Source organism: Saccopteryx bilineata, chromosome 2 (genome assembly GCF_036850765.1).
Source record: "Saccopteryx bilineata isolate mSacBil1 chromosome 2, mSacBil1_pri_phased_curated, whole genome shotgun sequence".
NCBI classification, from domain to species: Eukaryota; Metazoa; Chordata; class Mammalia; order Chiroptera; family Emballonuridae; genus Saccopteryx; species Saccopteryx bilineata.
In genome coordinates this window covers 149,262,243-149,289,611 of record NC_089491.1, presented here as the reverse complement: position 1 = coordinate 149,289,611, position 27,369 = coordinate 149,262,243, and the positions used below count along the sequence as shown (strand labels likewise).

Genomic DNA, 27,369 nt, shown 5'->3' with positions numbered 1-27,369 from the left:
AGAAACAGAAACCCAAATAAATGAATAATCAGTAAATAAACAGTATCAGTTTTGACAGCCCTACTCTTCCAAAAGAACATCTTTCAGGTAAAAACAAGATGAGTTGCGTGAAAGTTTCAAAACAGGTAGATAAACTTTTTCAAGAAAAAGGAAAACTATTCATTCAACTCATTGTATAAAACCACCATAACCTTATACACTGAAACTAAGTAAGCAACTTACTGACCGTCTCATTATGGCTGTAGGAGAGAAAATAAGCAATAAATTATTAGTAAACTAAATCCAGGCAGCAGTATTTAAAAATAGTAATTGTGGCCAATGTGGAATTTATCTCACAAATCAAGGATAGTTTAATATTGAAAAAATCTATCCAAGTAAATTTAATGCATTGACTTATTGAAAAAGTAAAAATACATAAAGATCTTAGTAAATAATAATAAGAATAGTTGACAACATTTAAGATTTAGTTATAAAAATGTCCTGTCAGATGATAAAGATTAAGAATCTTCTTAAATTCAATAAAGGTCATTTACTAAAAATCTGCTAGTAACAGCAAAACATTTGAAATAGTTTAAATGTTCATTAGTTGGGGAATGCATAAATAAATGGGGTCTATCCATATAGCAGGACACTATAAAGCAATTATCCACAAAGAGAGGTCCTGAAAACATGAGTAAAAGAGAGCAGTACATTGTGTGTGTGTATGTTGCAGAGGGAGAGAGAAGTTAAATTGAACTGGAGATGGGAGCATGAGGCTTCACATTCATCTGTCATGGCAGGTAGAAGAGCAGTAGAAAACTTCGTTTTTGAGAAGCTGTCTTTGGGCCAGAATGGTTGGAGCATTGGGAGTGAGGTAAGTATGCACCAGAGGAGACAGGAGAACAGCAGAGGCAGATCCTATCGGGCCTAGGACATCAAAGCAAAAAGGCCGGATTTTATTCTGGGTGAAGTGGAAAGCCCTGGAGGTTTTAGGTGAGGGAGTGATAACTGCTTAAAAGATCACCATCTGTTTCAGTCAGTTCAGGTGGCTATAACAAAGTTACAGAGATTGGGTGGCTTAAACAACAGAAATTTATTTCTCACCATTTTGGAGGCTGGCATGTCCAAGATCAAAGCTCCCGCAGACTCAGTGCCTGACGAGAATCCACTTCATGGGTTGCAGGTGGCCATATCATCATGTGTCTTCACATGGCAGAGAAAGGAGCAAGGAGCTCTCTGGGGTCCCATTTATAAGGGCATAATTGCATTCATGAGGGCTTCACCCCTCCAGAAACTATCATTTTGGGATTAAGATCTCAACTTGTGAATTTGGGGGAGCATAAACCTTCAGTACATTACACCGTCTCTCTCCTCTATGTCTCATCGACTATTGGTCAATAATATCATTATTTTTTCATCATCAAGATTGATAGCACTTACATTATATTCTATTCTATAACTAGATATGTCACCTATGCTTTATCTATAGGCTGATTTAAAAATTGCAATCAGTCAACACCATTTATAATACAATTATATAAATATATGTCACGGCAGACTGGGTAGACCATCTGCTAAATTTAGCTGTAAATGGGGATCTGCCCTCCATGGAGTAGGCCCACAATGGCCTCGCCTAGGTGAAATATGTGGGTGATTCTGTCTAGTACTGAATTTCAGTATAGGAAAGCCCATGCGTGCCAGGATCCCACGTTGTACTTACAGCAGTGAGAAAGCAGACCAGCATTCATGTTCTCGGCAGGTAGGTCGCTGCTACCAGAGAAAGGAGGAGGAAAGGGCTAGCTTATGTTTGTTCTGGGGCTTATTCCAGTCAGATGCATTCCTCCACCTTTTTGGTGGAGCAGATAATGAGAGAACAGAGAGAGATTGGCCGGGCTACTTTAGAAAAGCTTCATCCACAGGGAAGGAGGCACCGGGTGTGAGCAGTGCCTTTCCTCACTGCATTCTCTCTCTTTTTTTTAATTTTTAAAAAGACTTCATTTATTCATATGAAAGAGAGATAGAGAGAGAAGAGGGGAAGGAGCAGGAAGCATCAACCCCCAATTTGTGCCTTGACCAGGCAAGCCCGGGGTTTCAAACCGGTGACCTCAGCGTTCCAGGTCAACACTTTATTCACTGCATCAGCACAGGTCAAGAAGCAGTCTCCTTTTTAAACGTTAAGCATGTCCCACACTTTCCTTCTCTCTCTAGCCTTGCTCTCACATCTTGCCTTCCACCTGGGGGAGCACCGGGTTCTTCTGCTTTTCCTGTCATTCCCAAATGGCTTTCATCTCATGCCTGGTTGGGTCTCCATTGAACCTATAATTTTTAATCTTGTGTATTTTCTTCATCTGCTGTGGATTTGAGGACGTGTTGGGTGCATATGGAGAAGGTGGAAGAGAAGGCCTTTCAGTGCAAATTATGGCCAAACCATTTTATTCATCACACCGTCCAGTCCTCACAGCAGACCTGAGAATTTCTTAGCACCCCCTATTTTATAGAGGCATAAACTGAATTTTAGAAAAGTTAAATAAGTTGCCCTCAATCCCCCTTAAAATTGTAAGCTATGTTTTCTTACTTTTGGCCCCGTGTTCTGTTTGCTATACCACCATGGCTCATTCGTAAAATATGTTTTTTTTTCTTTTTCGGTATTTCCTGATCTGCCGACCTCTTTCTTTTTGGTTTGCAGATGAGGGAGGAGAATGCTAGAGTAATTTTAGAGACACGGACATTGATGTGAGTGGCTTTTCTTATGTTTGAGAAAAACTGTATAAAAATATTTAACCGTTGAGAGTGTATACAGTCCTTCTTTAGCAGGTGCTATTATTTTCCCAACGCACAGGCCCTGGGATGCCTTTATGCCTACTCGTCACATCTGGGCAAGGGAGCTGAAATGAGAAGCAGCAGTTTCCTGCAGAGTCTTTGTTAACTGGCAAATCTCTCTGGGAGGAGACATTATTCCCATCATACTTTGTGTAGATTAATTTGATAACTTGGGTTTTCCCAGCTGAAGGGCCTTAGTGCTGACGCTGCGTCACTTCCTCATCACCCACACCCTCTCCTGGACCTGCCTGCCTTGACTTCAGGCTTAGTCTTGCCCATTCCCAGAATAATGTTTTCAGACCATCAACTATATAGTTTGTAAGAAAAAGATATTATAAAACATTTCAATATAGAACAGTACAAAAATCTCTACGTATCTATCACCCAGAGTCAATAACTAGTAAAATTTTACAACACTACCATGCGAATTGTTTTTTTCTTTGCTGAAATATTTTAAAGCTTCCCTGGGCTTCATATCATTTCACCCCCACATACTTCAGTATGGATGGAGGTCAGCTCTTTAAAGTCATCAGTACTTTTCTAAAAAGTAGGGACTTGATTCTTTTTTTTTTAAAGTTTTTTTTTTTTAATTTTATTTATTCATTTTAGAGAGGAGAGAGAGAGAGACAGAGAGAGAGAGAGGAGCAGGAAGCATCAACTCCCATATGTGCCTTGACCAGGCAAGCCCAGGGTTTCGAACCGGTGACCTCAGCATTTCTAAGTCGACACTTTATCCACTGCACCACCACAGGTCAGGCCAAGGACTTGATTTTTTTTTAAATAAATTTTTATTTTAATGGGGTGACATCAATAAATCAGGGTACATATATTTAAAGAAAACATTTCCAGGTTATCTTGTCATTTAGTTCTGTTGCATACCCATCACCCAAAGAGAGATTGTCCTCCGTCACCCTCTATCCAGTTTTCTTTGTACCGCTCCCCCTCCCCTCTCCCTCCTCCCCTCTCCCCACCCCCCGTAACCACCCCACTCCTGTCCATGTCTCTTAGTCTCATTTTTATGTCCCACCAATGTATGGAATCCTGCAGTTCTTGTTTTTTTCTGATTCACTTATTTCACTCTGCATAATGTTATCAAGATTCCACCATTCTGCTGTAAGTGATCCGATGTCATCATTTCTTCTAGCTGAATAGTATACCATAGTGTATATGTGCCCCATCTTCTTTATCCAGTCTTCTATTTTCTTTTACAGTGATTAAAAGCCTTTAAGCAAGGACTTGATTCTTTAGGTTCACTACTCACCAAATTATTTCATACAAATCCCACACAGTTGGTATTCAAATTTCTAGTTCAACTATACATAAAACACAAAATACACGAATCCATAGTTTGTGTTCACCCCAATATCTGGAAGAGATAAGTCTACTTAATTTTTTTTAAAGTGGATCCACTGAGTCATGGGCCAGCTGGATGGAGAGGCATGGACATCTGGCTGGGATGGCTGCTTCTCCAATGACTGCTGGAGAGCAAGACCCTTGGACCTCCTGTTCCCCAGCCAGGCTACCAGAGCACCTGCCAAATCCTGCTCCCTCCTGCGCTATTTCCACTCAGCTGGGCAACTGCAGGCTTCCTGGCACAATGAAGCCATTCTCTGCGACCAGCTCTGGTTCCACCTGCTCAGCGAAGACTTTCCTAATTACAGCTTCCACGTGGTTAGGACTAGCACACAGTTCAGAAATCACTGTTCCACACACACACATCTAGCCTTCTCAGGCAGACTGCAAGGACGCTGAGGGGACGAACTGTGTTTAACCATTTAATATATAAATTTTGGTTCCCAATCATGATGGCACAGCTGGTTCTAAATATTTATTATGGAGCATATGAAGTTCAACTTGAGTTTTCATTTGGGCTGAAGTCCATTTTTTTTTTCTGCTCAAAATCAAGCCATAGAAAAAGAGAAGGAAGGAAAAAAAAAAGCTCTTGCAGATGCATTTCTTTGTAAGAATTTAGGTAAAAGCAGGTCGGGTAGACTTTCATCCATTCACTTGTTCAACCTGCCCTACAAGTCCACTTAAATCCTGCCCTGTCTTTACTTGAACAACGTTCAAATACTTTTTTCTTTTGCTTCCCTTGCACAAATGACTAGGGCAATTATCTGTTGCTGGCACACATGATGGAATGACCACATGTTTAAGAATCACAAAACTCTCCGTGGGGAATCAGCCCCTAACGAAACTTGACCCAAACCAACGGGCTCAAGCCAGAAGCAGCACCACAGTGCCACCAAGTGGACAGTTTCTAAAAAAATTCAACTCATGAACTGGCACACTGTTTTGGAACCGGAGCATTTGTGGCAAGCCCCTTTACAGAAGAACAGATTTGATTCTCTGCATTTGTATACCTTTGATGCTGAATGAATTCTAATAATTGCTTCACTTATGCTTCTTAAACTTTTATTCTCTTTAACTCCTACTTGTGACTTTTCTCTAAGAAAATTCCTAACGAAAGCATTTATGACATACAATAATATGGACACTTACCTTTGATTTTACTACATTTTGAGAGAAAACAAGTTCCTCATTTTTTAGAGTGAACTTTTAAAAGATTAATATTATTTCCCAGAGGGGCCTACTTAAAGGGGGCAAAAAGCTTGCTAATGCAATAGGCATATTGCTTATGTGTGGTTTTGATGTTTTGAGATTTTCTGGAGTTACTCTCATATCTTATTCAGAACATCAAAAAAGTGGTGCTGGGACAATTGGACATCCATACACAAAAACTGAATCTCCACTCTTACCTTGAGGCATAAACAAAAATTAACTTACAATGCATGTGATTGTCACAAAGACCCAAGCCTCAGCTGACTGCCCAACCTGAGAACATCTGACAGGACAGCTCTAGCCACCTTGCTTTCTCCACGTGTCCCTCAGTAGAGGCCCTGTATGATGACATTCTATCTTTAAAAATAGGATTTGCTCAACTTAATAATTATTTTTTTCTAAAAGTCTATTTTGGCTTTATACAGCTTAGGTCAATGCATAGTTTTGTTCTCTATGAGAGGGTTGGAACATTTTCTAATTTATATTTCATGAAGAACTCATTAAAGTCAGCAAGTGCACTGGACTGTTGCAGGAGACCCAAGGTCCAAGGCCAGGTCTGTTACTAACACCCAGTGTGGCCACATGTAAGACACTTAAGAGTCTCTCTTTCTTAGTTTCTGCATTTGTAAAATAAGGTCATTGGTACCCAGCCCTTTTAAAAATTGTGTGTATTTCTAAATTTTCTTTAAGGAGTGTGTGTTATGTTGTGAATAAGAAAGTTGGGCAGGCTCTCTTAGATTCCTTCCCTGCCTCTTGTTTGACTTTTTTCATGATGATGTGCATTTGCAAGTTAGTATTCTTGAAATATGAGCTCTGCATTTAAAAGCTATTATTTTTGATGAATACTTATGGAAAATTTCTGAGCTATAGCTTTCAAATTTGCTAAGTGAATATTATGACAAACACATTTTTATGTTTTTGCCAAATTTCATTTGTTTAAGAGTTTAAGCATCATACGTCCTAACTACCTCTACTATTGTGTGTGTGTGTGTGTGTGTGTGTGTGTGTGTGTGTGACAGAGACAGAGGGAGACAGGGACAGACAGGTAGGGAGAAAGATGAGAAGCATCAATTCTTCGCTGTGGCACCTTAGTTGTTCATTGATTGCTTTCTCATATGTGCTTTGACCGAGAGGCTACAGCAGAGCAAGAGACACCTTGCTCAAGCCAGCGACCATGGGGCTTAGAACCTGGGTCCTTGCGTCCCAGTCTGACGTTCTACCCACTGCGCCACCACCTGGTCAGGCCTACCTTTAGCATTTCCACAAAAGAAAAGGCAGTATCCTGTATCTTCAGTCACCATGCCATGGGATTACACAGGATCTGCAGGGGTAAAGTTACTGTAAGGAGGCATCAAACTGTAGTGGGGAAGCAATAGACAGCAGCCCAAGCCCTTAATCTATCACCCTCTAAGCACCTGACTGTGAGGGAAAACAGTCCATGGGTCTGGGCCTCTCCTTATGTACAAAATAGTGATAATAAACCCTGCCAAACACATTTGGTTGTTGGAAAGGTAGAGTGAAATAAGGTCCAAGGTAGCATGCTGGAAACTTGGGAATCGGTCATTTAATAGGAAGGAACCAAGGAGGATAGGAAGGTGGGGGGCACAGTATGAGAATCAAGGATGGTTTAGAATCAGAAGCAAAAACTGATGGTTCCCTTCTGTGCAGCTGTCAGGATTGTGAGCTCTTTCTGGTCCCTCTCTCCCTTGTGGGAATGATGTGATCAGACATGACCTTATGCCCATGACCCCTTTAGTGCAAGTAACAGGGAGGGAGAGAAAGCTGGATGTCACAGTCTAAGGCTCCATAGAAAAATAGAAGAATGAAGAGAACAAATAGGGCAGGAGAGGAGGGGATGAAATCAACACTACATCGTCACTTGTGGCAAGCCGGACACCGTGTGACTGATACCATTCTACATGTAAGGATGGCTCTGGGTACTCAGTGGTAGGAATAGAATCTTCACTTGATGAACATAAAATAATCATTAAAAATGTGAAACAACTAAAGAATGAGAAATATTCTAATTTAAAAAAATAAGAGGACTGTGTTCTTAAAATTGTCCATATCAGACATGAGAAAGAAAGGGTGGGAAAACGTTCCAGATTAGAGGAGGCTAAAGAGACACGATGACAGAAAGCAATTTCTGATCGAAGCTGAAGCCTGGACTAGAGAAGAGAAAAAAGGATGTAATTGGGACAAAAGTGGGACATGGATGGCAAATGAGATGAAAGTACTGTATCAATGCTAACCTAAGTTGAAAACTGTAGTATGGTTATGTAAGCAAACACCCCTATTCTTAGGAAACACTAAGATATTTATGAGGTCCTTTGTTCTTTGTTTTTTAATTATTTATTTTTAATTTTATTTATTCATTTTTAGAGAGGAGAGAGAGAGGGAGAGAGACAGACAGAGAGGGAGAGAGAGGAGAGAGAGACAGAGAGAGAGAAGAGGGGAGGAGTTGGAAGCATCAACTCCCATACGTGCCTTGACCAGGCAAGGCCAGGGTTTCGAACCGGCAACCTCAGCATTTCCAGGTCGTTGCTTTATCCACTGCGCCACCACAGGTCAGGCAGGTCCTCTGTTCTTTAAACATTCTCGTCATTATGTTAGTTATTATACTAACATTTAATAGCATCTGCATGACTCTTAACCATGTATAAGGTATTTTAACATGTTTCATTTAATTATCATTATGAAAGCTCCATTTTACAGATAAGGAAAATGAGAACCAGAGACGTCTTCCGAGGCCTTGGCTAAATCATCTTTGCGTTTTCACTGACTAGCCCAGTGAGCAATGAAGGAAGGCAGGGATGATGATCCGACTCGCCCCAAATCACAAACCTAGGGCTGTACAGGAAGGCCTGAGACTCAGAGCTCAGTACCTTTTACTTCTTTGCAGCTATAAAATACCATCAAACACACTTAAATCTTAGCTCAGGATTAACCATTATTTAATTACTCTTTGATGATTCTCAAGTCACATAACCTTCCAGCGCCTTAGGCTAACTTTTATGTATGCCATTGATCATCCTGCAGCTAAGAAAAATCACAGTTGAAAAAATGTTAATCAAATCCTAGAAGTCTGAGATTATTACCCTTGGAGTAAACACCAATATATTGCTTTATACCAGTGGTACTATTTAATCTAATACAAAAAATTATTTTATATACACATTTTGCTTATGCACTGGAAGGTGTTACAATACATATTGCTTAATTTCATGGCAAACCTTACCTCTCAGTAATATAAAATTTTGTGTATTATTATTTTGAGCACTTCAAAACTTCTTATTTTTCATTTTCAGAATTTTCTTCCCCCCAGCTTCATGTGCAGCATTTAAAGTGAAAATTCTAGATAGCATTCAGCAGCAGATATGGTTTCTTGGAACTGGCTATTAATCTTCTTTGTTTTAATACGTGCCAAGCATTTTTTTGACAGTTGCTGAACCTGGTTTCTTTTTAAAGTGCAATAAGTCATGCTAAACAAAAAGCAGCAGCAACACATGAGTGAAGAACAGAAGTGTGAAGAATGAGAGTGGAACCCTCGCCAGCTGGAGCCGGGAGGAAGTACCTGGTCTCAGTGCACCTACCTGGGTGATGAAGGAAATCCAGGATCAACGGCAGCCTGGGAATTCCTTGGGACCAGGCCCACTTTAGTTTTTAGTTAGCCTGTGTTGACCTTTGTTTTACTATGTAAGTCATGTGTAGAGAGATGTGTTATAGTTGGGAGATGGCAAAGGTGTCATCTGGGGAGGACAGCTGGCCTTTTGACAAAGCCTGAAAGGTGATTAGACAAGTGATTGCAGCTTGTTAATCAACTCAGTGAGCAGTCCTTTGGGATGAAGAGACATGACTTATAACTCCTCAGTCTGCATTCAGCTCCCCATCCCTTCTCTGATATGTTGTATCGCCCTGCTTGTCGGTACATTAAAAACCAGATGCAAGTTGATTCTTAATGCTTAGATAAAAGAAAATGTTTTAAGCAGTTATCCTCATACAGATTCTCATTTGCGTAATTTATAGCAACAGAATCTTCTCCTGTGAGTTATCAATTCTTCGTGAGTGCTCCGTTTGGTAGATTGGAACCTCATGCTAATGTGGGCAGACAAGCCTAGGCTTCATTCTCGGGAAAGAAAATTTAATCCTTAATTCTTCCAAATTTTTATTGAGCACCTACTGTGTGTCATGAATCGAAGATCCAAAGATGGATAAGGCTGACACCCCGCTTTTATAATCGGAGAAATGGATAATTGAACAGAAATTGAACAGAGAATTCTAAGATATGATATGCACAAGGAGAGGATGGGGTGAGCACAGGTTCTGTGGACAAGTTCTTTTTTTTTTTTTTTTTAAGCAAGAGGGAGACAGAAAGACAGACAAGAAAGGAGACAAAGATGAGAAGCATCAATTCTTTATTGTGGCACCTTAGTTGTTCATTGATTGCTTTCTCATATGTGCCATGACCGGGGGCTCCAGCAGACTGAGTAACCACTTGTTCAAGCCAGAGACCTTGGGCTTCACACCAGCTCCTTTGGGGCTCAAGCCAACGACCATGGGGTCATGTCTAAGATCCCATGCTCAAGCCAGTGACCTCAGGATTTCAAGCTTGGGTCCTCAGTGTCCTAGGATCACACTCTATCCACTGCACTACCACCTGGTCAAGCTCTATGGACAAGTTTTGATAGGCTCTTACCTGCTCTATTGTAGTCATGGAAGGTTCTGGGGAATAAGACAATTAAGCAGAGCACTGAAGGACAAAACAGCCTGAAAAGGGAACAGAGAGAAGAAGGGAATTCAAAGTAGAGGGACTAGAATATGCAAAAGTCAGGACACAAAAGAAAGCAGAATAGATTTTGGGGACGCAAGAAGTTGGTGTGGCTGGAGTTAAGGAAGAGGAGCCAGATCGCGAAGGTCCTCAAACACTATGCCAAGCAGTTGGATTTTATACATCTGATTATAAAACCACGTGGAAGGGTTTTGAATAGACATAAAATGATTGAGTGTATAAAGAATGGATTGGCATGTGGGTGAGTCTGGAGGCAAGGAGTTTAGCTGAGAAACTATTGAAAAACTGTGAGCCGAGAAACCTGGGCCACAGATCAAACCACCAACATGGTGCTCATTCTTATAGCTGGGTCCTGTGGGTCAGAAATTGTCTGAAAAGGAAGAGATGTGGTGGAGAAATTTTGAACTGATCTGGGGGCCCTCTGCCCTTTTAGGAATTGTTAAATTGTGTCATCTTCATTTTTAAAGAATCACACACTCAGAATGGTATGGCCTAAATATTTATTTATTTATTTGTTTGTTTATTTATTTATTTATTTATTTATTTATTTTACAGAGACAGAGTGAGAGTCAGAGAGAGGGATAGATAGGGACAGACAGACAGGAACAGAGAGAGATGAGAAGCATCAATCATCAGTTTTTTGTTGCAACATCTTAGTTGTTCATTGATTGCTTTCTCATATGTGCCTTGACTGCGGGCCTTCAGCAGACCGGGTAACCACATGCTCGAGCCATCGACCTTGGGTCCAGGTTGGCGAGCTTTGCTCAAACCAGATGAGCCCGCACGCAAGCTGGCAACCTCGGGGTCTTGAACCTGGATCTTCCACATCCCAGTCTGACGCTCTATCCACTGCGCCACTGCCAGGTCAGGCAAGAATGTAATTTGATAGGAGGAGAACATGACATTACTCCACACTGAACCCCTGAATACTGACATCTGGGTACCTGAAAGGTGGATGAAACAAGTTAGGGAAAATATTAGAGTTGTAAACTTTCCTTAGTTATTGCTATTATAACTTTCATGTCCGTCTGTAAATTCAACATGGAACATCTACAAATAAAAATATTCATAGGTTAGAGCTAAAATACTTGCCCCTTTATTAATGCTGAGTTTTAGATTCAAGAACACTGTATCCAGGTGCCCATCAAAAGACAAATGCATACATATACATTACCACTTTTCTATACTGTAATATTACTTGGCCATATAAAAGAATGAAATCTTACCATTTTGTGACAGCATGGATAGAACTAGACGGTATTTTGCTAAGTGAAATAAGTCAGTCAAAGACAAATACTGTATGATTTCACTTATGTGTGGAATCTAAAGAACTATATAAACAAACAGAACAGAAATAGATGCATAGATACAGACTGATGGTTGCCCAAGGAAAGCAGGGATGGGGGACTAGGTGAAAAAGGTGAAGGGATTGTGTACAGATCGGTGCTTACAAAACAGTCGTGGGGATGTAAAGTACAGCATAGGGAACATAGTCAACAATACTGTAATTACTACGCATGGTGCCAGGTGGGTACTGAAAATATCAGGGGAAACACTTTGTAAAGTATATGATTGTCTAACCATTATGCTTTACACTTGAAACTCATACAAAATATTGAATATAAACTGTACTTGGAAAAAAAAATACACACATACTGACCAAAATTGATTTTCTAGGACCTTTAAAGATTTCCATAAAAATTCTAAGAAATTTCTTTAACATCAAAGAAATATTAATTTGAAGTAAAATAAATATACCAATATTCATTAGGATAAATGTAGCTTCAGATGTGTTTATACAATTTATCAAAAAGAAAAAAAAATCCAGTGGGAATTGCGTGGGTATAACTAAGTAAGAATTTGGTCTTTTGTAATTGTGAGCTCTTGAAATGAGAAGGGTTGAGTAGTTTAAAAATATGGATGGGAGGGGCTGGGGGTTTAATGGCACCCCACAATTATCTTCTCATGCCTGTGACAACAGAAAGAACATTTTCTAATTTCTTCTGATGATCACAAAGATTCTAGAACAAGGATGGTGAGAGACTTTGAATGTAAGAGCTGAAAAATAATCTTACATGGATATATGCACCTACCCCTCAATTGTGTCCAAAATTTAAAACACATATTATAATATCTATAAATGTATAAAATTAAAACTTGTAATTATATATACCTTTTAGTTTTAAGACACATCATATTACATAATTTTTTAAATGTCAATATTTCATTTTTTCTTGTCATTTTGGGTGATGATTTTGTAACATGAAAACTTTATTTTTGCAATGAAAATGAAACTTTGCAGCAAGTGGAGTATAAATGATATATCTGTACTCTTCTACAACAGTACAGTAATGAAATTATATTATGCCAACCACATTCTTTACTAAATGCATGTTAGTATATTTGTTTTTGTTTTTTTTTAAACTTGCATCTTAGTCATGTAGACAAGGAAAAATATTTTCATGGAGAATTATTACTAAATATTTAATAGAAATCAATCACAACTGTGCTGCACTTTACACCCAGAATGCTTGCTTTTCAGTCTGTTATTCCAGGAAACTGTTTTTGCTGCTATAGGATGTTTCATCCATCTAAAGAGCTTTTTTTTTCATTGTTTTCTGTTGCCCATACTCAGCCTTGGTTTATTTAACAATAGCTCTAAGTGGAAGAAATGGACAGTTTGGGTTGAAGTGGAGACACTGGGACTTCTGTTTTCCTGCTGGTGGCAGTGCTGCCTTTGCCTCTGGGTCCGGCCAGGTGGGCTTGGACAGAGTCCTCACATCCAAACTGAGCCTTTCAGGAGACCTCTGAGTACAGAGGCTTTGAATCAATTAGATGAACAAAACTGAAACTATTGGGTATAGATACAATAAGGCAACCTCAATTAAAGAAAACCAAACAAATTAAGTTCACAAAACCAAATTGATTTAGAATGGATATTTGCATTACAAAAACCTGCAAAATCCTTCAAATAATGACCTTTCCTATTGATTTTAAATATTGAATCTAAATATTTCATTGAATTTTGATATTGGCATTTAGAAGTTTATCCTTAAGGACACCACAGTAAAGTACACCAATTTTTGTATGATAATAGGATGTGCTGGGCCCTGCTTGGTTGGCTCAGTTGGTTAAGAGCGTCCTCTTGAAACAACAAGGTTGTGGGTTTGATCCCTGGTCAGGGCACATGCAGGAAGCAACCAGAAAATGCACGACTGAGTAGAACGACAAATGAATGTTTCTCTCCCCCCTCACCTCTTTCTCCCTCTTTCTGTCCCTCTAGAAGCCAATCAACAGATTAAAAAAAGAAAATTGAGCTCTGGCTAGATAGCTTGGTTGATTGGAATGTTGTCCCAGAGGTTGGAGGTTGCTGGCTCCATTCCCCAGTCAGGGCAAATACAGGAGCAGCTCGACATCCCTTTCTCTCTCTCCTTGCCACTCTCTCAAATAGAAAAAAATTTTCTGCATTTTAATAGGTTTTTGCAGTTCTCAGAGTCTATTACAGTGCCTCATGTCATTTGCATCTTCTACGAACTATCCTATCATCCTAGTAGAAGGAACATAAGCTAGTATAGAACCTGTGACTTCTAGTCCAGCACCACTTTCACAAAGCACCGTTCTTATAGGGGTGTTTTTGTTTGTTTGTTTGTTTGCTTTATCATGTTTTTTTTTTTCTTTCCATTTTTCTGAAGCTGGAAACAGGGAGAGACAGTCAGACAGACTCCCGCATGCTCCCGACCGGGATCCACCCGGCACGCCCACCATGGGGCGACGCTCTGCCCACCAGGGGGCGATGCTCTGCCCATCCTGGGCGTCGCCATGTTGCGACCAGAGCCACTCTAGCGCCTGAGGCAAAGGCCACAGAGCCATCCCCAGCGCCCTGGCCATCTTTGCTCCAATGGAGCCTTGGCTGCGGGAGGGGAAGAGAGAGACAGAGAGGAAAGCGCGGCGGAGGGGTGGAGAAGCAAATGGGCGCTTCTCCTGTGTGCCCTGACCGGGAATCGAACCCGGGTCCTCCGCACGCTAGGCCAACGCTCTACCGCTGAGCCAACCGGCCAGGGCTGTTTGCTTTATTTTTGTTGTATTTTTCTGTAGTTGGAAATGGGGAGGCAGTCAGACAGACTCCCGCATGTGCCCGACCGGATCTACCCAGCATGCCCACCAGGGGGCGATGCTCCACCCATCTGGGCCATTGCTCCGTTGCATCCAGAGCCATTCTAGTGCCTGAGGCAGAGGCCACAGAGCCATCCTCAGTGCCCGGGCCAACTTTGCTCCAATGGAGCCTTGGCTGCAGGAGGAGAAGAGAGAGACAGAGAGGAAGGAAAGGGGGAGGGTTGGAGAAGCAGATGGGTGCTTCTCCTGTGTGCCCTGGCCGGGAATCGAACCTGGGACTCCTGCACACCAGGCTGATGCTCTACCACTGAGCCAACCGGCCAGGGCCTGCTTTTTTTTTTAATGGAAGTGTATGTCTATTATAAATAGCTTAAAATTGTTTTGGACATGTTTGTATTAAAATATTATTGCATTTATTTCAGAATATTGAGATACAGTTTTTAAACTTTTAAATAATGGACATTTTGTATCACATCTTAAAATATCCTTTTTTTTTTTTCATTTTTTCTGAAGCTGGAAACAGGGAGAGACAGTCAGATAGACTCCCGCATGCGCCTGACCGGGATCCACCCGGCACGCCCACCATGGGGCGACACTCTGCCCACCAGGGGGCGATGCTCTGCCCCTCCGGGGCGTCGCCATGTTGCGACCAGAGCCACTCTAGCACCTGAGGCAGAGGCCATAGAGCCATCCCCAGCGCCTGGGCCATCTTTGCTCCAATGGAGCCTTGGCTGCGGGAGGGGAAGAGAGAGACAGAGAGGAAGGAGAGGGGGAGGGGTGGAGAAGCAAATGGGTGCTTCTCCTGTGTGCCCTGGCCAGGAATCGAACCCGGGTCCTCCGCACGCTGGGCCGACGCTCTACTGCTGAGCCAACCGGCCAGGGCCTTTAAGATATCCTTTTTATTTGAAAAAAAAATCTTTTGTGACAGAGACAGAGAGAGAGACACAGAGAGGGACAGATACGGACAGATAGATAGGAAGGGAGAGAGATGACAAGCATCAATTCTTCGCTCTGGCTCCTTAGTTGTTCATTGATTGCTTTCTCAAATGTGCCTTGATGGGGGGGAGGGGGCTACAGCAGAGCAAGTTTGACCCCTTGCTCAAGCCAGTGACGTTGGACTCAACCTAGTGAGTTGTGCTCAAACCAGATGAGCCCGTGCTCAAGCTGGCAACCTTGGGGTTTCGAACCTGGGTCCTCTGAGTCCCAGTCTGACGCTCTATGCACTGCGCTATTCCTGGTCGTGCTGAAAATGTTTTAAGCTGATCTACTATACATATATATGGTAAATTTAGAGTAGATATCAATCTTCTGAATATGTTAATGAATATTTAACTGATATTTCATTCTACATCATGAAGTACTGATTTGACATTATTTCTCTCTACAATGAAAATTATTTGCTCATCAGTTTAAGCCATGCCCATTGATTTCTTTTGAGGAAATACTGTAAGCATGCTTTTGATCAAACAGTTTAAAGAAATAAGCACAATACACAAGCAGGATGAGTAGAAAAATTTATCGTCATTATCACCACTTTGATTTAATAACAGGAACAGAATACAATTTTATTCTGCCAAGAATAAAAAGAGGTGGAGAAATGCAAAAGCATTGGGCATTCAGGGGATGTGTTCCCAATATCATTCCAGTAAACTGAGTAATTTCTTAAAACTGGGTCTAACCAGCCATTTGCCCATAATTGGTGTTCAATAGTACTGACTAGTCAGTTAACTGACTTTAATATGGTATTGATTTGGCTGGTTTAGTCCTTATCTGTTTTCTTATTTGCTGCCTCAAGGGTCCATCTCTTAACAACTAGCTTCTACCTTCGGTCTGGGCTTTTCACCTGAAAATAAACTTCTAGCTGTTCTTTTGTTTCATTTTTTGAAATGTTCTTAAAACAGCTTTATTTTTGAGCAGCAGAGATAGCAAATGGTGACCAGACTTCAGGTAAGAAAAAGAGTGGCTATTCTGGGCACAGGAGGGATACCAGTGCCATCAATGTAGGAAGGCAGAGCAGAGCAAGGTCAGTCGCTGGACTTCTTAGAGCTGATTTGCTTCATTTGTTACCTGAAGGCTGGGAAGAACTTTTTTCTTTTAAAGATTTTATTTATTCATTTTAGAGAAGAGAAAGATAGACATAGAGATAGAGATAGAGATAGAGATAGAGAGAGAGAGAGAGAGAGAGAGAGAGAAAGGGGGGGAGCAAAAGGCATCAACTCCCATATGTGCCTTGACCAGGCAAGCCCAGAGTTTTGAACCGGCAACCTCAGCATTCCAGGTTGACACTTTATCCACTGTGCCACCACAGGTCAGGCTAAGCAGAACTTATTAGCCCCCCTCCCCAAATATGAGGTCACTGCAGTGGCCTTATCTCCCAGATAATAGGTCCTTTTGAGCTGCTTGTCAGTCTGTGCACCGTTCCGGGCTCCCGGCCACCAGCATTCTATTTAACCTAACATCAGCTACTCTGAGGTGGTGTCCTGTTTTCCAAATCCATTTCCATCTTTGTGTCCCACCACCCAAGATTAAAATTTTATTTTAAAAGGGAGTTCACCGGTTCATTAAGCGTAACAAACAAATTGTTGCACAATTTGCACCAATATGTGCAGTAATCTTTCTAAGGGTATTTGTATTTTGTAAACCAAAAAATAAAGTTAAAATGACAGAATTTCATATCAGTAAAGATGTGTTTCAACCAGGAATCTTCCAGGTACTTATTCTCAGTTTTATTCTACCTAGATCTTTTGAAGAAAGAGAATGGTTTACTGGTGCCATGCTTGGTCAAGTTCTACCTGTGTTTGACAGACTTGTAAATGGTTAGGCTGCCATGCAATTCAGCCAGGACAATCTCAGTCATTTAATTTATCACTTTCCTTCTCTGCTCTGAATAGAGATTGTAACTAATGTGGAATTTACATCAGAGAGATATTAAAGACAGCCTCTGTCTTTTTCCAGCTGCATGGTCTTAGACAAGTTACAGAACCTTTCATAGTAAACTCATGTGGTTGATGTGATTTCTAAATAGGGAAAATCATTAATATCCCAAATATTATATATATACAAATTTAAATGACAAATTTGAATGACAGTCCCATTGTTGTTATTTTAACTGGTCAAGATAATTTTAGAACTAATATGAAAGAAAAAGTGTAAAATATTGTCAAGAAAATTATGAAAGAGAGCAAATAGTGAAGGGGAACTTGCCGTATTAAAATGTCCTATATGACAACCAGAATCAAAATAATTTGGATGCTGGCTCAAGAATGAACAAGTTGATCAGGAAACAGAACACAGCACAGAATCAGGTTCAAGTATTCTTTAAATAAGAACTTCGGATATGGTGATGCATACATTTCAAATTAGTGAGAAAGAGAGAACTAATTACTTTATATATAGTGCTAAAGTCATGGTATATTTATCTGGGAGAAAAGAAATTGTCTTGTAACTTATAACAAATACAACTAGAACATTAAAATATAATTAAGGAGATTAAAAATCTTGGGCATAGGTATGGGCAATCATGGGCGAGGCAGAAAAACCCACACATCCTTAAAGAAAAGAAAATGGAGAGACTTACCTACATAAAAACCCGAATTTTCTGAATGGCAAAGGGAGCAGTACAAAGTTAAAGGAGGAATGACAGATGGGAAAGAATACCTGCACCATATGTAAGAATGTGCTAATTTCTCTTAAATACAATGACTCCTGCAAATGGACAAAATACAAGAAATCTAATAGAAAAACAGATGCACATGAAGATCTAGCCATTCTCAGATCAGAATACAAATAGCCAATGAACATTGGAAAAGATACTGGACCTAAGTGGTAGTCAGGGATATATATCTTAAATAAAAATATATTATTTTTTTATGTATCAGAGAGACAAAAATTTAGAAAAAATTATCGGATCTACTTTGGCAAAAGTGTAGGGAAAGCTGATACCTCTTAGGCACTATTGATGAAAACGTGCATAGCTAAAACATTTTTGAAACTCACCTGGTAATATTAAATTTAAATGTGCATATCTTTGACCTAGAAATGCCACATGTAGGAATCTAATTTACATAAAGAAAAGCACTAGTCTTATGGAAAAGGCTGAGTAAAACTGCATATTGCTGCACTTAAAAACACAAACAACCTAAATCCTGGAATTACCTTGAATATTCACCAATAGAACAAGTACTGAATAGATTATTTATTCATACTATAGAATATTTAGAATATTATGCAAATATTTACATAGATCTATACATATAGATTTTTAAAAATATCCATGGTACACTGGGAAGTGAAAGAAACAAGGGGCTAAATATGTGTATGATACAATTGGACTTAAGAAAAAATTGTGTATATGTGTGTCTAAATATAAGATTATATAATATAATATGTGGTGTGTGTGTAGCTATGAAAAGACTTATGGAAGGTTTAATTTCAAGCAGAGAAATGGGATGGGGTTGGAGAAGGAGATCATTTATTTCTTATGTCTCTGTATTGCCTGCATTATTACACAAAGCCTTTGTTATTCTTATGGGTTGAATTGTGCCTCCCCCCAATTCATCTGTTGAAGTCCTAATCCCCAGTATCTCAGTATGTGAACTGATTTGAAATTAGTTGCAGATATGACTAATTAAGATGAGATGAGGTCATATGGAATAGGTTTTCTTTTGACTGGTGTCCTTAAAAAGGGAAAGGCAGTGAACAATGGTTATAGCTTTTTCTTGGTTGTACTCAACATTTCATGTTAATTTTTATCTTGCCAGTTGTCTAAGCTTCCAAGCTAAAATACAGGAAGATGGAAGAAAAGAATACTTCAGAAGCCATCTGACTTAATTGTAGGTAGGTGGTTTGGCTCAATGATATATTTCAGAGTTTTATCAAGGATAAGTCAAATAGGAAATATATAGTCGAGACCTTGTGAAACAGATGTTACACTTTCCAAACCTTTCAATGTAAGGCAGAAGCTTTCTTAGTCACTGCAACTACTTGTAAAGGGCACTTTGATGACCTTGTCCATTAACTCTAGTGATGTTAACCATGCATGCTGGATGCTATCATTTATAGATAAACTCTTGTGCATCCTTAATATCCAGTTCAGTTATCATTTTCTATCATATTCTCTCAGGTCAATTTGTTGCACCCTCTTCCCATCAGTGACTCATTTTTATATACAGAATATATAATGCATTCTTACACATTTTATTTATTGATTTTTAGAAATAGGGGAAAGAGAGAGAAGGGAGAAGCAGGAAGCAACTTGTAGTTGCTTCTCGTGTGTGCCTTGGCTGGGCAAGCCTGGGGCCTTGAAGAGGCAACCTCAGCATCCCAGGTCAATGCTTTATCCACTGCACCACTACAGGTCAGGGGAAAGTATTCTTAACGTGAATTCTCTCACATGATTTATGTCTCAGAAGCTCTTGCTGAATTATAAATACATTAGGGTTGGAGACCACTCAGTCTCTATGTTCGTAAGTATCTCAAAACTTGGTATATAAAAAGTGACCAAGAGAGCAGAGAACTAGAGGCACAGGTTAAGTAAGAAATGAGATGACAGCCTGACAAGGCAGTGGAAGAGTGGACAGAGCATTGGCCTGGGATGCTGAGGACCCAGGTTCAAAGCCCCAAGGTCACTGGCTTGAGCCCAAAGGTCACTGGCTTGAAGCCAAAAGACATTGACTTTAGCCTGAGGTTGCCAGCTTGAGCACAGGCTCACCAGCTTGAGCATGGGTTGCTGGCTTGAGCCTGGGATCATAAACATGACCCCATGGTTGCTGTCTTGAGCCCAAAGGTTGCTAGCATGAGCCCAAGATTGCTGGCTTGAGCAACGGGTTACTGGCTCGGCTGTAGCCCCATGGTCAAGGCACACAATGGTCAGAGGCTGATTAAGATTAGTTGAGGACCCTGGCGCAAAAGAAAATTTTGGGCCCCTTAAAAAAAAGAGAGACAGGCCCTGGCCGGTTGGCTCAGCGGTAGAGCATCGGCCTGGCGTGCGGGGGACCCGGGTTCGATTCCTGGCCAGGGCACATAGGAGAAGCGCCCATTTGCTTCTCCACCCCCCTCCCCTCCTTCCTCTCTGTCTCTCTCTTCCCCTCCCACAGCCAAGGCTCCATTGGAGCAAGGATGGCCCGGGCGCTGGCGATGGCTCCTTGGCCTCTGCCCCAGGCGCTAGAGTGGCTCTGGTCGCGGCAGAGCGAGGCCTCAGAGGGGCAGAGCATCGCCCCCTGGTGGGCAGAGCCTCGCCCCTGGTGGGTGTGCCGGGTGGATCCCGGTCAGGCGCATGCGGGAGTCTGTCTGACTGTCTCTCCCCATTTCCAGCTTCGGAGAAATACAAAAAAAAAAAAAAAAAAAAAAAAAGACAGGGAAAATAAAAATACATGTTAATCATATTTTTAAATTAATAAAAAATATTGTGTACTATTAATGTTAAAATTGCACATATAAAACCAAACTTGGTGTCATTTTTAAAAAGTGTAAAGTTAGGGTTTTGTGGGGCCCTTCAGAAGTCAGGGTCCAGGGCGCCCACCGCCAAATCCACCTCTGCATATGACAAAGCAATCAATGAACGACTAACGTGCCTCAAAGGAGAATTGATGCTTCTCATCTCTCTCCCTTCCTGTCTATCCTTCTCTCTCTCTCTCTCTCTCTCTCTCTCTCTCTCTCTCTCTCTCTCTCTCTCTCTGTGTGTCTCAACAACAACAACAAATGGGATGACAGAAAAGCACCATCAGCACTGGACCTGAGATCCCCTCCCCCAATCATTCTCCTTTTTAACATGTACTGAATCTCCAGTTGTCACGATCACAGCTCCACGGTTCGCAGGCTATTCCCTCTCAAAATGCACCCTTCTTCTTACCATTCCTCTGTCTCCTCTCTGCTGGCAGAATACAGTTGGTAGAAGTAGTGCCATACCATTAATAGCACTGGTAATAGCTAACACACAGTACTTACTAAATCAGATGTTTCTAAGTGCTTTATATACACTAAATAAGTAAAGTAAAAAAAAAAAAAAGACTGTCATAGAGAGAGACTGTTATTATTTCCACTTAATAGATGATAAAAACTAAAGTACAGAGATTAATTTGCCTGAGGTCACATAACTCCTAGATGATAGAGCCATAATTCAATGCAGGTGATGTGGTTCCACAGTCTGTGCTCTAAACCGTTATGGCTTCTTATCCAAAGAAACCTCAGCTGCAATGGATAGTGTGGTAGAAAAAGGGACTTAACACAAGATTAGATATACGTATTTATAATTAAAACATATAAATGTCTCATTTAGTTGTCAAACCTTAGTGGTCAAGGTTTTTTCTTTGAGAATGGGTCTACTAATTCAAGTTCCTTATAGTTCATTCTGCATTATCTCTGTCCTTTTTGCATTGTTCTACAACTGCTAGTTTTGATTTTCCTAAAGAGGAAGAGAAACGTAAGTGGACTTGCACAGTAACCTGAGTGAAAATCCATCTAGATGTTTACAATTTCCTCTCAGTAATTTATGTGTTATACCTATACCTAATGCAACAACAATTTTTTTTTTGTGACTAATTTATGGAGCCTTTCCAAACCTTTTGTTTTTTGTTTTTTTGTTTTGTTTTGTATTTTTCTGAAGCTGGAAATGGGGAGAGACAGTCAGTCAGACTCCCTCATGCGCCCGACCGGGATCCACCCGGCACGCCCACCAGGGGGCGACGCTCTGCCCACCAGAGGGTGATGCTCTGCCCTTCCAGGGCGTTGCTCTGCCGCAACCAGAGCCATTCTAGTGCCTGGGGCAGAGGCCAAGGAGCCATCCCCAGCGCCCGGGCCATCTTTGCTCCATTGGAGCCTCGCTGCAGGAGGGGAAGAGAGAGCAAGAGAGGAAGGAGAGGGGGAGGGGTGGAGAAGCAGATGGGCGCTTCTCCTGTGTGCCCTGGCCGGGAATCAAACCCGGGACTTCTGCATGCCAGGCCTACGCTCTACCACTGAGTCAACCGGCCAGGGCCCCAAACCATTTGTTTTTATAGAGTAACAATTTCCTTCCTTTTCTTGCTGAAATAGAATTGGTTTACATAATAGGTAATTTGATTGGGTAATTACCATAAGTACAATGTTATAAACGCTGGAAAAGCAATGCCTCTGACTCTTGACAAGCATAGGAGTCTTTAGGGGAGAGGGGAAGTCTGGGGAATTCGAGAGGGCTGTGACTACACACTGCAACCAGTGGCCATGACGATCACACAGTGTGCTTAAGGAGGGGAAGGGAGTGTCAGTTAATCTGCTGTTAAATGGTATGTCCTCTGAGGCCTCACTCAGCTATCTCCTTTCTTGAAATCCTTCTCCGGCCGTCACCCTACCAGACACAAAGGTAATTTTTCCCTTTTCTGTGATGCTACAGTACGTTGTCTATGTTTCTATTCTATATTCGTAATTTTAAAATGTAGTTTTTTAACCTTTTTATTGATAAAATACACGTAGCATAAATTTATCATTTTTCCATTTTCAGTGTACAGTTTAATGACATTAAGTTATCTTCATATTGTTGTGCAACTATCATCATCATCTACCTCCAGAACTCTTTATAACTTGCAAAACGGAAACTCTACCCATTACATAGTAACCTCTACCCATTACATAGTAACTCCTCATGTCCCCTTCTCCTCAGCCCCTAGCAACCACCATTCTACTTTCCGTCTTTATGATTTTGACTACTCTAGGCACTTCATAGAAGTGGAATCACATACTGTTAGTTTTTTTTGTGTGTGATTGGCTTATTTTACTTGGCTAATGTCCTCAAGGTTCAACAATGTCAGAGCATGTGTCAGAGTTTTCTTCCTTATTGATACTGAATAATATTCCACTGTTTGTATATACTACATGGTACTTATCCATTTATTTATCCAGGGACATCTGGGTTGCTTCCATCTTTTAGCTATTGTGAATAATGCTGCTATGAACATGTGTGTACAACTATCTCTTTCACATCCTGCTTTCAATATTTTGGGGTTATTAAGTGTAATTTTTTTTAAAGGTAGCTCATTCCACTAGAATGTGAACTAAATTTGACATTGTGAGCAGAGAGCACACTTCCTAATATATAGTAATTAATTTTATTTTATTAAATGAAAGACAGGAAGGCAGACAGACAGACTCCCACATGTGCACCGACCTGGATCCACCAGGCACGCCCCCTATGGGGTAATGCTCTTTCCATCTGCTCCATTTCTCAGCAACCGAGCTATTTTAGCACCTGAAGCGAGGCCATAGAGTCATCCTCAGTGCCCAGACCAACTTGCTTGAACCATTTGAGCCATGGCTGTGGGAGAGGAAGAGAGAAGGATGAGGGGAGTGGGTGGAGAAGCAGATGGTCACGTGAATTGTGTGCCCTGACTGGGAATCGAACTTGGGACTTCCACCTGATGGGCCGATGCTCTACCACTGAGCCAACTGGCCAGGGACACATACAGTAATTTAATAAGGGCTTGTTAAATAAAATACACTTTACAGATAACTGGAAGTTTTATTTAAGAAAGACTTAGAATTATGATTACTAACTATATGAAATTTATATCCTAAGAAATACTCAAAGCTTAAGTAAAGTTGCTTTGTGAACTATACATGATTCTTGCCCTAAACTCAGATTTCCTTTCCTTCTTTCTCCTCTCTCTTTTTAAAAATTTTTATTTTTGTGACAGAGAGAGACAGAGAGAGGGACAGATAGGGACAGACAGGAAGGGAGAAAGATAAGAAACATCAATTCTTTGTTGTGGCATCTTAGTGATTCATTGATTGCTTTCTCATATGTGCCTTGATGGGGGGGGGGAGGGGGGCTACAGCAGAGTGAGTGACCCCTTGCTCAAGCCAGCAAACTTGGGCTCAAGCTGGTGAGCCTTGCTCAAATCAGATGAGCCCGTGCTCAAGTTGGTGACCTCAGGGTTTTGAACCCGGGTCCTCCGCATCCCAGTCCAACACTCTATCCACTGCGCCACCGCCTGGTCAGGCACCCCCTTCTTTTATAGATAATTGTATTATATTTTCTCCCTGAAACAATAAGGCCTATTTCATTTTTCTAACTGTAGATTCCTATCTTTAAGTTGTTGGTGGCAGATTCCTAGGAATCCACAAATCACTATTAATTTTTTATGTCTTTTTACAAAGGAGTCTAAATCTTTAGAATAAAACATGAAATATTGTATTTTTGAATAGCTACTGAGTGTTTATGTCAGTAAGCCTCACTGTCATTAAAGGAATTAAATTCCAACAGCTTAAAAAACTGCATGACATTTCTGTAGGGAGAGAATACACTTAAAAAAATTTTTTTTTTAAAGAAATGCTTTGAAGTCATTGACATAGGCATACCCTAAGCAGTTTAGTGAAGAAACATTTCAATACAGAAAGGAAACCAAACTTTAGTGAGGTTAATCACTGTCAGGGTCTGTTTCAACTACACTGCTGACCTAGTGAAGTCTATGTTACTGGTGTAGTATTATTAATAACCCATTTAATGAGATGATTTGGACACTGTTTTCTCCTTCACTGCTATTATAAGAAAACTATACTTTCGGCTTTAGTCATGATATATTTATTTTTACAATGACTTCCTTTATGTACTTCTTTTACTGGTGTAATCTACAGATGATGGTTTGAGAGAAATAGACTAAGGGAAAGGGGAAAAAAAAAGACAACAACAACAAGAAAAAGCCCAGGGGACACAGTATCCTCTTCTTTATGAGAAGTCTTCCCCAAGATAGACTGGTTGTCTGGCCATTCTTTTCCCATTTTAGTTTAATTGGGCTAGGACAATATCCTTGTCTTTATAATGTTACATTTCATTATTTAGTAAATAACGTTATCATGTAAGCGTGTTTGTCAGGGTAAAGGTCTGTTGATGGTGATGTGTTGATGTGTTTAAGGAAACAATTTGGTTGATGACAGGGGTAATCACCTTGAGTTCTCATTACAGAAAACTGAAGAGGACTGTCCGCGAATTGTCCTTCGCTCTCAAATGAAAATCCTACCAGAAGATTCCATTCATTTTAAGTGCAAACATGCAAATCTGGAAAACAATACTTTTATGGTTTTTGTCAGAGGTATCCCTGGGCAACAGCAAATGAGGTCATTTTTTCTGCATTTCTTGTGTTACTGTCCTCCTAGCTGATGCTCTAATTCCCACCAGTAAACATATGCACACGCTGCCCTAGCAAGGAAGAGGAAAGAATATTTCTTTACCGAGCTTACATTCCAGTTCAGGAGAGGGACAATAAAAAATTAATACACAACATATGTCAGGTAGGAATAAGTACTCTGAAGAAAATTAAATCGGAAAGGGGAATGGGAGAATCATCAAGGCACATGCACGCCTAGATGGGCATTTACGTGTGCTTGTGTGCTTATGTGTGTGCATGTGTGCACTTGTGTGCACATGTGTTGGGAGTATCTAATGAGGTGGCCTTTGAACCAAGCCCTGAAAGAGCAAAAGGAGCAAGGTCTGTCATGCCACCCTTAGACTATGACAGGAGGGCAGCTTTCCTGGGTTCTGCTTGTTAGACCCACATTTTAAAAACACACAAAAACAGGACACATGGAGGACTCCACTACCCAGGGTCTGGCACTCAGTGCTGGTACTGAGTGACCTTAAACATCTCTGGTCGTGAATAAAACTGCTCGGGCCCCAGGGAAACTCTCGTCAGAAATTTCTTGCGCCACGACCTCAGAACAGAAGGCCACAGTGTCCCGATGCTGGGAGGAGTGAGTGTGCTGCCGTCCATGCTGGAGGACAGGTGTAACAGAGGTGCAAGAGAAAGGAAATACTAACTGAATTGTCAGAATTTTTCCTCTCAGAAAAGAACAGATTCTTGGATAATGATAAATGATTTTCCATTAATGCAAAATGTCTATTTACTTCCTTTTCCTCATGTTTAGATTCGTGGTTTTGGAGACACAAATTAATTCAACTTTTTACACTGACAGTTACATGGACATTGAACACTAGAATTGTGGACTGTTTTATAGGTATGCAAATATTTGTTACATTTAAGTAAATTTTAAAAAAATTTTATCTTTAAGGAATTCTATTAAAGTTTTGATATTAGTTTCTATTTTGCCTTAATACAGACTTTTGAAATTATTACAATAACTTCTTTTGAAACCTGAAAAATAATTTTAATTTTTAAAATGAAATTAAACTTTTCACTAAGGTATGTTAGAATTTTATGCATTTTGAATATAATTATATTGTATTTTTAATCCTTTAGATCAATGTTGTCAACAAAACAATATTACATAAAAATGTTGATTATAAAAATAATGATCATGCTGAAATAAGGATAAAAAGGTTTAATGGATTAAAACACAATTTATAAATTATGTAGGTATTTTATTCCTCATCTAAACACTGCTGCTTCAGCCACACCTAGCATGCACAAAATTATTAAATGTAGTAATCTTTGCTATTTTGCCTACTATATAATAACCATAGCTCTGCACTAAAAAAAAAAAGTCACATGACCATTTGTTTATCAAGACAACAGAATTCATTATATTTGTCAGTTTGTTGTCCTATCATTTTATTTTATTTATTTTTTATTTTTTTGTGGTAGAGACAGAAAGTCAGAGAGAGGGACGGATAGGGACAGACAGACAGGAAGGGAGAGAGATGAGAAATACCAACTCTTCATTGCGACACCTTAGTTGTTCATTGATTGCTTTCTCATATGTGCCTTGACCGCGGGCCTTCAGCAGACTGAGTAACACCTTGCTTGGGCTCAAGCTGGTGAGCCTTGCTCAAACCTGATGAGCCCGCACTCAAGCTGGCGACCTCGGGGTTTCAAATCTGGGTCCTCCACATCCCAGTACGACGCTCTATCCACTGCGCCACCGCCTGGTGAGGCTTGTCTTATCATTTTAAACACAAGTTATAGAGCCTCTATTTCCACTTCTGCCATGGGCCCTTGTCACGTGAGAGGCGGTTTTGAACCCTGCTGAGCCCTGACGTAAGAATGTTCTGGGCTGAGGGAAGAACAAGTACAAAGGCCTTCATGTCAAAACAAGAGTGACATCTCTGAGGATCAGCAAAAAAGCCAGTTTTAGGCTAAACTGAGCAAAACATAGAATGGTAGGAAACAAATCAGACAGGTAGG

General features: G+C 40.5%; 1 long non-coding RNA gene across 2 annotated transcripts in view; it reads left to right on the top strand.

The window, feature by feature from the left end:
• Window positions 1-26,247, top strand: part of LOC136324796 (uncharacterized) — a 73,100-nt gene extending 46,853 nt beyond the window's left edge. The window contains exons 2-4 of one of the 2 annotated variants that reach the window (XR_010729137.1): window positions 780-853; window positions 19,024-19,099; window positions 25,194-26,247. This is a non-coding gene — a long non-coding RNA (uncharacterized lncRNA). The remainder of the gene's footprint in view (window positions 1-779; window positions 854-19,023; window positions 19,100-25,193) is intronic. The other variant, XR_010729138.1, reaches the window with a different exon arrangement.
• Window positions 26,248-27,369: the final 1,122 nt, after the last annotated feature.